At 45.8% G+C, this 15,502-nt stretch overlaps 1 long non-coding RNA gene across 1 annotated transcript; it reads right to left on the reverse strand.

Annotated features, from left to right (window-relative positions):
* Window positions 1-3,889: 3,889 nt before the first annotated feature.
* Window positions 3,890-12,166, reverse strand: LOC125757107 (uncharacterized). Its single transcript, XR_007415053.1, has 4 exons — window positions 12,143-12,166; window positions 10,872-11,046; window positions 4,455-4,724; window positions 3,890-4,377 (listed from the first exon to the last, which is right to left on the reverse strand). It is a non-coding gene; the product is annotated as an uncharacterized LOC125757107 (long non-coding RNA).
* Between the last annotated feature and the right edge of the window lie 3,336 nt (window positions 12,167-15,502).

Here is a 15,502-nt window from a genome sequence, read left to right on the forward strand (position 1 = left end):
TTGAAAACCGCAGGAGACCGAACCAAAGGGAACTGTCGGTTAAGAAGAATGTGAATGAAACTGAAAGGGACATGTGGAAAATAGGGATGAGTATGAAATCAGCACTGGAGACCTACCGAACTTTCAAGCAGGAAATTGCGAAGGAAAAGATCTACGATAATTCTCACGGTAGTTCTCTGCTGTTTGAGGCCAGGACGTACCGAGCCAAATACGAAGGAATAGACACGTTATGTAGTGCGTGTGGAGAGGAGGAAGAAACGGCTGAACACTTGATACTGGTCTGTAAAGGGCTTCACCCTACAGTTCAAGAAAATGGCGCAGAATTGTTCAAAGCATTGGGGTTTAGGGACAGTGAAGGTAAAATAGACTTTAAGCGGGTAGAAATAACCAGGAGGAGGTTATCTGACTGGTGGCTACAATCAAGGCACGAGTGAAAATTCCGTCACCTACACAGTGCTAGTATTTAACTGTATTACGGCTAGGTGGCGTGAGCCGCCGCCCGATCTAAAGGGTACAGTCTTATCCATCCATCCATCCATCTTGCTGCTACTGCTGCAGCTGTCAACAGCTCCGCTAACCAGGTATCTGCAAATGTTAGGAAGTCTACAGACAAAACTGAAGCTCTCTCCAGCCGGGATCGCATTACGTAGCGGACAGATAACTGCGTCGGCGTTCCGACGTGCGTACGTGGGATTGGTATGCCTTGAGAACGCTACGTTGTACAATCTAAATACAAGTCAGTAAAGCGTACAACGCGTCACTTGTATGTTACACATAAACACTGTTACAGAGCGCCAATGTTGTGATTTCACTGCTTCTTTCGTCACTTCTCAACCTGCTACTTTACAAATGATCGAAGTGAAAATGTTTGAGCATGTCTAGTGCTGCGGCTGCTCCAAGCCTCACGGAAAATGTCGCCTCAGTTGGACGACGACGACAAGAACAAAATCGCAGCTACTGGCGAGATTCGCAAAGTGAATCAAGCTTTTCTTACTGATTTTTACACTCCTCCCAGCTCTTTCGTCCATTGCCGCACTAGATAAGCAACGCTGTTTGACGATTGAGGAAACAAGCACTTGCAACGCTCAACACAGCAGACAAAACAGCAGTGCTGACGTGTTAGAAGCTGGCCAGTGATGTTACTGGCTCTCGCGATCACCTGATAGTATTTGTTTACGAGTAGGCCGACTATGTCACGGGCCACTGAGTGCTTTTCGAAATCGAAACTGCCTCCGGTCGTAACATATGAGCATATAACTAAACATTCGTCTCGCACTAGGGCAAATGAGTTTCGTTGCCGCCATTAACGAGTCAGTAGCCACTGATTAAGAGCAAAAAACAGAGGTTCACAAATTTTCTGTCACCACTCCTTTAAGCGAGGCCTGCTCTTGACCACTTTAGCGACTAGTCTTGACCTCAAATAGAAAGCCCAACCCGCTGTGGCGACCGCATGACAAGTCAATGGCATACTCACCACCATGTGGTCACGTGGACCGAAACATTCCCCCCGGCAGGCACGTACCAAACCTTCGAAACGGTGCCGTAATAGCGGAGTTGCACGCATTTGATGATCGAAACGCGGCGATCGCTCGTTTCACTCTTTCCTTTGCTACCTCCGCTCGTCGGCTGGTATCCTCTCCAAAGCTGCTGGCCCTCCTCGCCGAGTGCCACTCCCAATCTCACGTGACATATCGTCATCGCTGACACACTCTTCGAAACAGCGTGCACGGTGCACTTCCGGTTGCCGCGACTCCGTGCTGCGTGCACGCCTTCAAAGGATCGGCAACATGATGGACCCATACGGTGACACGCCATGCCAGAGCACCTCCGCTCGAGATAGGAGCCAAGCACCGCACACTGATGTACGAAAGATACAGGCATGCGCAGGGTTCTTCATCAGGGGGGGGGGGGGCAAAGGTTCACCGCAGCGCCCCCCCACCCTATTAAGTCAATGTATGGAGTAGATTTTGCACCACCCCCCCCTCTTAAATGACTCGAAGGGTCAATGTACAGGGCAGGTTTTGCGCCCCCCATCTTAGGTGATTAGGGGGAGCAGCCGCCGCCCCTGCCCCCCCCCCCCTGTGCGCACGCCTATAATGGAAGCCATCGCAAAACGCTGTCGGATTCAGTTCGCGCAGCTTATCAAACCGGTAGGCGTGACTGTGTTGTTACGCTAGCGATTTGGCAATTGCGTTACGGGCCGCATTTGCCGATTTGCAACACGACGAAGAACAGCAAGGAGTGCGGGCAGCTGCTTGCAGACTAAGATTCAACATCACAGATTCAACATGTTAACGTCACACACGTCACTGGGAAGGCCGGAAAGGCCCGGAGAGGTGAAGGGATTGTTTCTTGGTATTTGTGGCGCGCCCGCGGCTTGTAGCGCTGCCACGTGTGGCATCGTTGATCGTGACGGCATGTTTGAAAAAATATTGGAGGTGGTTTAGGGGCCCCCTTTAAGTTAGAGTTACTCGAGTAGAGTAGCACAGGTATGTACAGATCTGACTACAATGCCGTGTGGTCCGTCTCGTTTATTTGAAGAGCATGTTCAACAAAAATAAAGCAAAAAGTGCTCATGGAAATTTGTGGCTGGCAAGAAATACTGTTCAAAGGAACAGAAGCCACACTGCTCTTTTCTTCGTCACGTAAAAAAATGTCTTGATACCACCCTGGTGGCATGAAAAATTTTCTTAAACAAAGCAATGAATCAGGTTTAAATAGGGAAAACAGTGGCTGTGAGATACAACCACCTCAATTTTTTTAGAGACAACAAAGGAAACTTAAGCAAGGAATACAGTGGTTATGAGACACAAGGCTCAGTTTTTCAGAGACAACAAAGACAAAATGTAGACATGCTGCAACTGCAGAAAGAAATGAGAGGTGCCATCTAATGCACCAATGGCATATGTTAAGAAACAGGCACTAAACAGCAGACATCTTTTCCTCAACTTTAGAAAAACAGGATCTGCACATTATTCAAAGCTATGTTGGGTATCTTCTAGGTTAAAAAAGAAGAGAAACTGACTAGACCCCAGAACACTTTCTATGAGGAAAAAGGAACAGCATATTAGAACTTCATTTTCTGAAGGTAACAAAAATATGTTTTAAACAAAATTATTCACGACTAAAACATGAGCTAGCACCTTGCAGCAGACTAATAGGGAAAGAAAGAAATGGAAGAAGCAAAGCCAGACACACGGCACCATGAATGCATGGCTGAAACAAGGCTATGTGTGGCATTGCACTTAACATCTTTTTTTTTTTTTACGGCAGTTGTGGCTTTACTGTTCTTAAACAATAGAAACACTTGTTTAAAAATCTGACTTGGTAGACATAGTAATAACAAGAACGCCTACATAAGGAGTGAGCAACTTGCCCACAGGAAGCAAACGAACCTTAAGGGGCCTGCAAAGCCAGACACACGGCACCATGAATGCATGGCTGAAACAAGGCTATGTGTGGCATTGCACTTAAAATCTTTTTTTTTTTTTACGGCAGTTGTGGCTTTACTGTTCTTAAACAATAGAAACACTTGTTTAAAAATCTGACTTGGTAGACATAGTAATACAAGAACGCCTACATAAGGAGTGAGCAACTTGCCCACAGGAAGCAAACGAACCTTAAGTCAGTGGATATCAAAAAATGCATGAACATAGGATGAAGGACAACAAGAGGTCACAGTTAGTAGTGAGAGCACAAATGAACAATACAAATGTCACAAGGCTTGCAATAGGTGGTTGAAACACTTTTAACTGCAATGAATAGCAAAGAGAGTGGCCTTTAGTATGATGTGGCCTTTAGTTTAGAGTGGCCTATGCAAAAAGAGTGGCCTTTAGTATGATGATGAACTTTCAGGAACACCCTGTGTATTGCACTTATGCATGAGTGACTAGAGTAAGGCTGCAACAATGTTTAAAATGAGCAATGCTAGAATGTGACCATGTTGCGGTGTGGCAGTGCTGCACAGGTCTGACTAGTTTTGATGAATAGACCATGTCACAGTATGACCAATGTGCAGCCTATTGTTTAAATTATCACAGTAGCATCACAAGTAATAACTCCTACTAACAGTAACACTGCTCATGTTGAGTCTTTCAGACAAGGCAGCTAATAATATAAGAGAAACTATAGCGAACAGTTCTAAAGCACAAACATGGCGATTCATCCTAGTTAACACTAATTTGCTGTTTCCTTTTGGCAGTAGAGCAACAATCCACTCCATGTAAACTGCATTCATGTGTTCAGAGAAAGGTAATCAGCACCTAAAGAAAAATACCACAGCTGCAGCAATTGCAGACACATACAATGATACTGAATGAAGGCAAAGTATTGGTGAGGCGATGAACATTCAAGGCACACAAAAATGGCTGCAATCACCTCAGAGTGGCAGTGCCCTTTATCACAGGTAAAGAAAAATCGCAGGAGTTATGTTCTACAAAAATGGCTGCAATCACCTCAGAGTGGCAGTGCCCCTTACCACAGGTAAAGAAAAATCACACGAGTTATGCTGCTGCAAAACAGAATTTTTCAGAAGACTAGGGTGAGAGTACCCGGAAACTTGTGCATGCGTACCACATGTAGAACACTCCCGACCTACCAAACATTATCACAGTGCAGTCAATTCTGAGGTTGCACAACAACTGGTGATGCCATTTCATAGCTGTGGGATGGTGATGCATTTCCAACAGTGCCAAAGCCAGGTGAAGAGGACAGGGAGTTGTCTTCTGCAAGTACACATTCAAGACATATTGTCTTAGTGCTCTTCTTATGCAGATTCTGTGCAGCATTAGACAATGGCAGTCTGTCACAACATACACTTGACGTATTTCCAGGATTTTATTTATTAGCTAGGCAGTGAAGAAACGCTGGGCTCATGACATTGTCAATAAATTAAACAGTTTAAAGTCAACAATAACAGCTCTATTACAATTAAACGAAACCACAAAACTTTGATCCCAAATACAACACAACTGGTAGATTACATAATAGTGCCTCTACCAGGAAGCTAACGCTAACTACAGTAGAATTTAGCATAAGAAATTTTCAGTTTTCAAGCCTTGGCAATCATATCAAGAAAGGAAAGCAAGAGAAAGAGGTTTCTCAGTATGCCAACTATCCTACAAATACATGAATACACTTGGGATACATTAGAGAGGTTTAGTATAGCGTAAAACACTTACATTAGTGTGCATCTCGATGCTAATGTGCATCTCAATGCTAACGCTAATGCAAACACATCCAGCGCCGCCAAGATGTAAAAATGCATTTGTTGAAGATTTGTCGCTAGCTTACTACTTATAAAAATTGGGGAGGGGTGAAGCATGTAGGGAAGGGTGTTTCAGCTCCACTAACGTGAAACCTGTGGAGGGGCGAAGCATGCACTGTGTGCCGGTGTTTGCCACAGCAAGATCACTGCTAATGGGCAATGAGAGACAGTAGAGAGATTAGACACAGAGACCCGCAGTCCGCTTTTAGTTAACATGCATGCTGCAAATTTTTATTGTTCAACTACGCACAAGAGAAATCTCCCACCGGCACTACATTGCAGGTCAAGATCCAGTGCCTATAGGCCTCCAACGCTCAAGTTTGCGCAGCGCCGTCCACCGCCCCAGCGGAGAGAGGGGAAAGCTCCGGTAGCTCGGACGGGTCGCTCTTGCTTGGTTTTCCCATTGCTCGCGCGGAGAACGTGCTCCCCGGGGATTCTATCTCGCATTTTTCACGCTATGGGTGCTGTTCCTTCGTCGTACTCGAAAGCATAATAATAATAATATCTGGGGTTTAACGTCCCAAAACCACGATATGATTATGAGAGACGCCGTAGTGGAGGGCTCCGGAAATTTCGACCACCTGGGGTTCTTTAACGTGCACCTAAAGCTAAGTACACGGGCCTCAAACATTTTCGCCTCCATCGAAAATGCAGCCGCCGCGGCCGGGATTCGATCCCGCGACCTTCGGGTCAGCAGTCGAGCGCCATAACCATACTCGAAAGCAGGCACGCAGTCCTGCTGCATTGTGAACTCTCACAAAAGTTTAAAAATGATGAAGAGCCGAAAACTGCCCGTCAAGTTGTACCGTTTCCAATGCAAGCAGTGCGAGGAGCAGAGGCGTCAAGAGTGAATTATGTCAGTTTGCCGTGATGCTTTCGCAGTCTTGTCACCTTGAAGCAATTTTTGTCGTACACAGCATTATGAACTATTAACGGGGAGAAACGCGATGATCGTGCTCATTTGAAGGGGAAGTGCGTTTGTGAACCGAAGCTCCAACAAATAGACAGCCGCTGTACGTTTTGAGATTGCGCGCTGGCTTTCCAAGTCAACCATTTGTAACGTGACAGCAGCGGAGCAAGTGGACTTAATACACCACAGTTTAAATAACGTACCATGAGTACTAAGTGTTTAATTCAGCTGATTGCGGTGCATTTCCCATCGCGGCTCCCTGTAAACAGAATTAAGCTGCATGTTTGCACTGAGCGTTTATATTGGCCTTGCATGCGACACGCCGTGATTGCTTAGCAGGCTGAAGTGTTGCGCTGCTAAGATCGTGGTCATGGGTTCGATTCACGCATACGGCAACTGCATTTTGATGGAAGTGAAATGCAGTAACACCGCCGTACTTAGATTTACGCACACATTGAAGAACCCCAGGTGGCCGAAATTATTCTGAAGTCCCCCACCAGGCGTGCCTCGTAATAATGTCGTGCGTTCGGTGCGTAATATATATCCTTGCATGCGCGTGAGCCGCGGGCAATATACAGCTGCCGCTTTGGAAACGAGCTGAAAAAAGAACCAAGGTGGCAATCAAATTTTCGATGGCTTCGCGAATTAAGATGCGCTTATCATCGGGCACAAATCTCGGCATAATCATAAACATGCGCGATCCCAGTGGGTATTGTATAGTATGATGCTGACCAAGCAAGCTGTCGAAACAACCAAAGCGACATTCGAATAAGTGAACACGGTGCGTGATCAGGCGTCGATATTATTCGAAATGAAACACGCCTCTGCAAGAAACATGCATGGTCGAAGTGGGCATGAAATATATATATATTTTTGCGCGTATCATTATGCTGTCAAAGGGAGCTCTAAAAAAATCCAAGGTGGCATTAAACTTGCGATCCGATGTTGTTATCATTCGATGCAAACCTCGGCAAAAGCGAAAATCCCACGAAACTGAACACTACGGATTGTGATGCAGCCAGTGACTCAACAGGGCAGATGTAAATTTATGCTCTTCACACTGAGCTCATAATAAATTTAAAGATGCACAACAAACTTGCCATCCAAGCAATCGAAAAGTTGTCAATAGAAAACGCACGCGAAAGCGTGGTGGATGTTTGCTGACAGCTCTGAGTAGACACGACTGCCGCAACGAATGTGCGTTTTACCGGTAACATAATTACAGAACTCGCGCAGTCACCTCCCTATTCATGTCAAAGAAATGTGCCTGTCCAGCATCGGCACGCACGTAGCGCTCGTACAAACAGCATCGTCCTTGACGACCTGCTTGGTCCCGAAAAGGTGGTCGATCAACCGCCCTCCTCTGGTGATATTCCCACCATGAAAACGTCTTTTCCATCTTTGGGATCTTTCTAAACCTTCAGAGCAAGTGACACGTGAAGTTGCACATGCACAGCGAGCAGAAAACAGCGCGTGTAGGGTGTGTGAACGTGCTGAGACAGCGCTGTCAAAAGGCAGGCGTGGGGAGAGGAGCGACCGGTTTTTGCAAGAAAGGCGGCGAAACGCGTGCGACGCAGCGCCCCCTGGCCGAGCTTGGGAGGCCTATATATACGGAGTGGCTGGTGAACGGTTGTGCGGCGCGAGCAGTCGGTTTTAAATGCGAAGCATTTCTTAGCGAACCTCTGGCACTTTGAGCGTTTCTATCTACGTATCTATCTATCTATCTATCTATCTATCTAGCCGCCTACGTCTGGGTGCTGTCATGATCGCCTCCTTAACTTCGTGTAGACCAAAATTTGCAATGGAGGGTAAGAGGATTTGACGAATATGATTGCCGGGTCATGACATGAATAACGTTAAAATCCTGTCGTGTACGTCGTCAAACCCTTTCCACTAGACACGTGTGGCACATAGCCGTTTGCCACGGGCTGCGGTGTACGGGTATGCGCCACAGGTGATTGACAGTTTATATCTACCCAGGATCGGCGAGAACAGACATTGGTAACTTAAATGCTAGAGCGTTAAGGAAAACCAACATCGGCAGCGTTGACTCAACGAATGGAAAGAATAAAAATTAGGAGTTCAGCAGGAATCGAACCCAAGCATTCTGCGTGGCAATCAGGTATTCTACCACAGAGCCACGCCAGGTCTATAAACTGGTTTGGGAAACCAGCCTACGCAGGCGTACCATCGGTGCAACGTCACCTGTGGTTGTGGTGCTGGCTATCTAATTTTACAAGACAGCAACAAGCACTACATGATACTCCTGCGATGTGTACCTACTCCTACGATGCAGGCGTCATATCAGATGAACGTCTGTAGTTCCATTGTTGGCTCCTCTTTTATAGCAGTCTAATAAACATTACATCTGTATTCCTATGACTCAGGAACCTATATTGAAGCATTGCTCGACCCCGGAAGAATACATTAACGAAAGATACATATGATATCCACATCACCGCACCGTAAAGTGCACTTCGTCCACCAGAACGACGCAGTGTCCTCTTCATTTCTTACGAGGCTAGGCGATGGCCTCATGTTGACCGAGGATGATGCCAGATTAATTAACAGCCGCTTTGTAGACTAGGCTACGTAGGCCACATACGCCCAGGTAGTCTACGAATACGACAAACACCATCCACTGAAGTTGGTCTACGTAGCACTATCCAGGCCTGCCAGCCTCGACGGCCTATACCTCACCACATGAAGGGTGGCTTCAGGTTCGGACATGTCGCCGGCTCTGTCGACAGATAATTTGTCGACGAAATGACCGAGGCATCCACGAATTCCAACAGCTCTACTATACCACATACTTCACTACACATGGACCCCTCGTCACCACGATCACGACCGGATCCTATAACAAGCCATGACCAGCTGCTGGTGCTGACTGATCATGGTGATGATGCCCTTGTTCAAGAACGGTCAAGAACTTCTTCCACACATGCACACGGGTTCGTGAAACGTGCGTGCGTTCCCGGGACACGTATAAGCACTACATAACAGCTTAGCGCTTCTGGTTTTCGTAATACCCACGTTGCCATTGGCAGTGTTACCCAACCGTAAACAACTGTTTATATAACACATATGCGGCTCTTCAACATATACAGTAGAACCCCGCTGTTACGTTCCTCACTGCTGTGTTTTCCCGGCTGTTACGTCGTTTTCCGCCGGTCCCGGCATAGCTCCCATAGGATACAATGTATTGGGAACCCCGCTGTTACGTCGTAACTGTCGGACCGTTCCCGTATGATACGTCGCGAAGTGCGCTCGGAGCCGACCGAGTGACTACCAAAGAGAGCCGCCATGGTGCATTTTCACGCAGCCTGGCCTCGTTTGACCGTAATATTAGCCGCATGAGAGGCGCAAGCAACAGAATCTTTCAATTGATGCAAACAAAAGCATGGCCTTCGAGATTCAAATTGCAAAGATGGCGTCTATGACGTAACTGCTCGCGAAAGCAAGGCCTTCGAGATTGGCATTTACTATTGACAAAAGCATAGCCTTTGAGATTTGCATTGCACAAACATGGCGTGTATGACGTAACTGCTTGCAAAAGCAAGGCCTTCGAGATTGGCATTCACTTCTGCCATTGCGTTGGCGTAGACTCATCATCATCGTTATTTGTCGGAGAGCGGGAGGAGTTCGAGCTGGTTGGAGCTTGCATGGTCGTGCGTGCGGTTTGTGGTCGGACTCGCCGCGCCGGTCGTGATTGCGTGTGCTTAGTTCTTTCATGCCTACAGCTGTTGGTTTTAAAAAAATCACATACGTTGATTACATTTCTGTGGATGAGGCCGTCGTAAGCTCCGCGTTTCTATCCATCGACTAGATCGCGGCTGAGCGCGCCAATTTTCGTGCTGCTCGTAAGAATTGAAATAAAATTCTGTACCACTAAATATTTTGCCGTTTTTCCTGTTTTTCGGCTCTTACGTTTCCCGTCTCTTACGTTTATTTCCTACGGTCCCTTCAAAAACGTATCAGCGGGGTTCTACTGTATATGTGTGCGTATATAATCTATAGAAATCTTTAGCGTCATTTTGTAATGTGTCGCTCAGTAAAAAAAGTTACGCCACAGTCACCTACCCGCCACATGCTTCGCATAACATCGACTCCCTCGGTACGTGGGATCTGCCGAATTTTTTTCAATAAAGAAACTCGCCAGCAGACGTTGCCTGCACCGTTGCTGACTCTCCTGGGCGAGGTCGCATTCTCGTTCCTTGCGAGCTGGTAGTTCAACGTTCATCGCAGAAAGAGCGTTTCCATAGTCAATGCGCGCTGTTCGCTCTCTCTCGCCACACGGCGAGCACTGAGGCAGTGGCACCCTCTCTTGTGCTCAAGCAAAATGGACAGTCATGACAGCAGAGGACGATGCACGCCGACACACCGAGACCCTAAGATGCTTTGCCCTTAAAACATTAAATACTGACAAGTCAAATTCATACGAAGGGATCAAGTGGTATGCCAAGCAGACAGGAATATATACCTATGAACCTACTAGTAACAGTGCCCATTATGAGGCAAATAATGCTAAATTTCCATTAAAGGTGTTACATTTGAGTAAATTTTATATGGTCCCAAGCCATGATTGCTGAATTTGGTACACAGTTTAAAATATTTTTGTGCCAGTTATTTAAAAGCCCTAAATATAACATATTTCAATAAGTATGGCAACTATGAAAGAAATACCATACAGACCTTCACTGAAACTGTTTGTGGTTGCTGGCGTCTCTGACACACTGCATCTGACATCAGGCATAACTATGCTGGTGTCAGCCACATATGGCACAATTGTGAGGCTGAAGTTTCCGTTGTATCCCTGTACTGATGGGAACACACATGGTTGCACAGTGGTGCCATATGTCCGAAAATACTGCAAATATAACAGAGAGGAAGAAATAAGTGGAAATAACACTTAGACGACTTCCATAAACATTCTGATGGGCTTTCACAGAATACACAAGCTTCCGGTGTCTTCAAAGAATCTTAGACAGGGCTGCACTGGTGAGGATATTAATTACATTCACATAAGTATATTAGGAGTATCAAATGCGGTAAATGGGCACCCTTTAATTAGACTCTCTACCAAACAGCCGGCAAGCATGAAGTTCCATACGTGCATGCAAGTGAATTCCGAAATTTGTATCACCCCAGGAGTTTTTTAAAGCTTGCTCTCAGTACACCAGCAACAGACCTGGAACAGCGAAGACTGACAAGCCCTAACTAAAAGGCTTTTCAAAATAATACATAATTTAAAACAAGCAACAAGTTTAGTTAAGTGTAGTTTAGTTAGTGTACCACGTTGGAAACAAATATATGGCTGGTGTTACTGTTTCGTGAGTGAAGATTCTTCACGTGGGTATGCAGCAAAGTGATTACATCAATTGAATAATGTAAGTCAGCCGGCACTGGGCAACAGCAAAATATATATGAAGTTGTGCACTGCATTCAAAGCCGGGCACAGATAGGCATTGTCTGGGAAAAGCTGCACTCGTACACATGTGCACAAGTTCGACCATCACAAATTACAGTTGGATCGAAAACTTGTCCACTCATGCAGAGCATCTTCTTTGTGTACACTGTCACCAAAAAAAGTTTTTTGCAAGCGCACATCCGGAAAATTGCAGTCCCATATGTTTACTGTCCTTGGTGCACTAAGAGCTGTGCACACCACCTATCAACACCACCCTTTTCATGGTTAACTCAGGTGCGTTGTACTTTTTGTGCTTCCGTCTTCCATCACTTCAACTACCACTGGTGGCAGCAGGCAGTACATTTATAAGCCAGTGTTTTGCGGAAGACCAAAACATTACTGCTCTGCAATAATAATCAGTTGCAAATGCAAAGGATGGTAGCACAGAGTGTGCTTTCACATATGGCATTTAGTCTGGCTCAGGCCACAGCCAATGAATACAAGTAAAGCAAATAAAGTTCTGGTGTCTAAAAAGAAAAATCTAAGAATAACATACGTCACAGCCGATGTTGTAGAAGAATCGCAGGGTTGGAACATCTGGAAGGCCAGAAAGGTAAAAAGAGCAATTGTAATCATCTATCAGGGGCCAGGAAAACTGCTAGGTGTGTATTAAAACTGAAAAACAGCATAAAACTAGGGGTGTGCGAATATTCGAAATTTCGAATATTTTTCGAATAGTGTTTGCTATTCGATTCGATTCGCACTGAAATTTTACTATTCGAACTATTCGAATTTCCCAAAGACAAATGCAGTCAACGTCTGGTTGAAAGTGACCCCTTCAGATTTTTAATATGCTTCACCTCATCACACCCCCGTATTGCGGCAAAGCTGCCTTTCAAGCTCCGTTTAGCCAAGAGACAGTCAACATCCGTTTGGAAGTGGTCCCTAGATTTTTAATATGCTTCACCTCAAGACACCCCCGTATTGCGGCAAAGCTGCCTTTCAAGCTCCGCTACGGTCGCAAATGTATTAACTCAAGAAAACGCTGGTTCCAATATGGAGATGAAAGATGTGGCAGAGTTGGGGGCTCAATTAATGCTGTTTTGGACCTGACATTTGGGCAGGAAGTCTGAAAAATCGGACGCCGAAGCTTTTTAGCATCCAAAATTTCAGATGTTCTTATATATCGACGTCTACGAGGCAGATTTGGAACTCCGGACTTGAAGGGAGCACACCCTTGTCTGCCACATCAGTTGGCCTTCCCCAGAAGTTGAAAGAGAAGGAGAGGCTGAGGAAATGGCATCTCTGCCTATCACGTGTAAAGTGTTGTCGGCAACACTTTGGTTGCACCAAATCATGTACATAAATACAATTCGGCCTCTATATTACTTCATTCTTGATAAGAAAGACGACTATGAAATATGACCCCACCAGCGCTTCATCAACCTAGCGAAAAGAAACACTTTCATGTTGCTATCTCACAAGAACCTACTTAGGGATTCTCTGCAACTTTTTCTGTAATTTCACTTCGAATTATTCGAAAAATGTTTGAGAAATATTCTAAAATTATTCGAAATTATTCGATTCGATTCGCACTCAATCTTTATTATTCGAATTCGCTTCGCACCCAAAATTGTGCTATTCGCACAGCTCTACATAAAACTCAAAATAGAACAGAGGAAAAGGGCATTATAAATGCATTGTCTAAGAGCAAATTTACTTACACCAACATGCTTATGTAGAGGTGTGGGGGAAAAAAGGGCAGCTGAACACATGCTGCCTGAAAATAATGCTTCAATAACCGAAACCCATGAGGATCAACACTCAAAAACTTGTCACTACTATATTATATGCTGTTTCCTTTAACACTTATTAACATCATTTACTCTCACCAGCTGCTAAAATGTGAATGAGTGACATCCCAAATCTAAAAGAGAACATAGTGGTGCTTTACATTGGTTGTAGCCACAATGGAATTTTTTTTTATGCACAATAAATGTCAGCACAGAGACACTTTAGTGCTTCAACATTAGAAGCCACATTGTGCAATAGAATTCTGTGGTTAATGTGGCACTAATGTCATTCTTGCGTAAGTCTTGGCGTAGTTCTAAATCCTGCGCTTAACACTTTCGTGACCGCACCTATTCCCATCGATAGTATGTTATCGATGACTTCAAGATCAAGTTTTGGCACTCTCTGAGCGGTTCTGGACAGCTAACGCAATACAAAGCATAAAATAACATGTTTTTTATTAGTTTTGCTTGCGAGTTTGTTTTTTCCACCGCGGGGAAATTTTTAAAGGAGTCCTGACACAAAAATTTTCGCCCCGCGTTTTTTTGCTGCAATGTGTTGCTGGGGGCCTGTTAGTCATAACACGGCACATCGTTTGCTGCAACGCGCGACAGATAACTAATTACAAGCTCCTCATTACCGACACAGCCTCAGTTTCAGTTTGACAGAGCTCCAAAAACGACAAGCCGCCGGGTGCAACTATCACCACCTAGCGAGTGAAACGCTCGGTCACGTGAGCACACAGAACAGTGACACATTTCCGCGCAGTCTGTCGTCGCCGGGCTCATCGTCGTCTGATGGCGAAGATTTTCTTGCGGCGGGGATGGAAGGAATTTTAGACGTGGCGAATCACTTCAGGTTTGACCCGCTGGCGAGGAGCGATTCATCGGGAAGCGCGTCAAAACAGAAATGGCGGCTACGACGTCATCATAACTTGTACTGGCTGCAACGGTTACGTAGGGGAAGTAGGGGGGTCACCTTAGGTCACCTCCGAGCGTGTCAATGCACCAGGTGCCGCCTATAATGCTGGATCGCGCTCGCGAACTTCAAAATTCATATAAAATACCTTCCAAGCTTCATTCGCTGTCAATATTTTGCAGATGGTACACGCACGTACACGGGAATCGATCCAGCAGGCTATCTCGGCCGCGAAATTTTGTGTCAGTACCCCTTTAAAGCTCGTTCGCAGTCGGGTAGGTGAGCGCTCGTTGTTTCAGACTTCGTGTCGACGCCGCTCGCGGGTGCTCCACTGAAACGGCGAATTTCGACGGATTCCGATTAATATGAGCGGCAATCTCTGGATGATGGTAGCACCACAGACACAGAAGACGACTTCGAGTCTCCAGGCTTCAGTACGGACGGCGAAAGTGCGTCAAACCTCCTCGGAACATCAGCAGCTATCCGCCGGTAAGTTTCGTCTTCTCCTCGGGTCGTTTTATCGCTGCTGCGCGTCGATGTAAACGTATCCGGTGCATTCTAAAAATAACAGCTCTTATCTGCAAGGTGTTAACTTCATTCGGGCGGGAGCATTTGGCGACGGCTGCAGAAAGAGCGCAGTTCTCTTTGCGAAGACGGGGCGGAGCAGACTTTGACCCAACGCTCAGGTGTGCTGCGCGGCGTCGTCTTCGTCTTGTTTTTTACCGTAGAAATCGTCAGAGAGATATGCAACCACAGAGATAAGTATGCGTGGATGCATACTTTCGAAAAGCCAACATACAGTGAGAGGGACGGATCCATGGAGGGAGGTTACTGAAGAGGAGATGAGCAAGTTCGTCTCACTCCATGTGTACATGGTAATCGTCAAGTCCTGCGCTTGCATTGGTGTTGGTGTCGACGACACATATTTCCACACCTTCGTCCACCGTCAGTGATGCCACGGAAAAAGTTCAAGGCTTCTTGAGTGTCTCTGATCTGAAGAAGACGACCGTCGCTTCCCACGAGAATCTTCACCACGTGTCTCCTCTATTGTAACACATGAACGATTTTTCTTTTAACCCCGTCGGAACATTTCAGTGGATGAAAAAATGGTGAAATGTGAAGGTCGGTATGGTATTCGGCAGTATATGAGCGAGAAAGAGGTCAAATGAGGGTACAATTATGGATTTTTGCAGATTTGGAACAGGCT

Source organism: Rhipicephalus sanguineus, chromosome 2, assembly GCF_013339695.2.
Source record: "Rhipicephalus sanguineus isolate Rsan-2018 chromosome 2, BIME_Rsan_1.4, whole genome shotgun sequence".
NCBI classification, from domain to species: Eukaryota; Metazoa; Arthropoda; class Arachnida; order Ixodida; family Ixodidae; genus Rhipicephalus; species Rhipicephalus sanguineus.